Here is a 327-nt window from a genome sequence, read left to right as displayed (position 1 = left end):
ATTTTATAACTATGTTAAGGTGACGGACATTAACTAGACTTACTGTGATCATTTTGCAATGTATACGCATATCAAATCATTATGCTGTACACCTGAAACTAATATAAAGTTATATGTCAAATATACCTCAATTAAAAAAAAAAGGATGATATCGATCACCTTTTTAAAAAATATATTTATTCATTTATTTGGCTGTGCCAGGGCTTCACTGCGGTACGTGGGATCTTCTTTTAGTTGCGGCACGCGGGATCTAGTTCCCTGACCAGGGTTCGAACCCGGGGCCCCTGCTTTGGGAGCACGGAGTCTTAACCACTGGACTACCAGGGA

At 39.8% G+C, this 327-nt stretch overlaps 1 non-coding gene across 1 annotated transcript; it reads right to left on the bottom strand.

The window, feature by feature from the left end:
- Positions 1–254: 254 nt before the first annotated feature.
- Positions 255–327, bottom strand: TRNAW-CCA (transfer RNA tryptophan (anticodon CCA)). The gene has a single exon. It is a non-coding gene; the product is annotated as a tRNA-Trp (tRNA).

This window comes from Pseudorca crassidens, chromosome 15 (assembly GCF_039906515.1).
Source record: "Pseudorca crassidens isolate mPseCra1 chromosome 15, mPseCra1.hap1, whole genome shotgun sequence".
NCBI lineage: Eukaryota > Metazoa > Chordata > Mammalia > Artiodactyla > Delphinidae > Pseudorca > Pseudorca crassidens.
The sequence above is the reverse complement of the archived record's forward strand: the minus strand, read 5'-3'. Positions and strand labels throughout refer to the sequence as shown.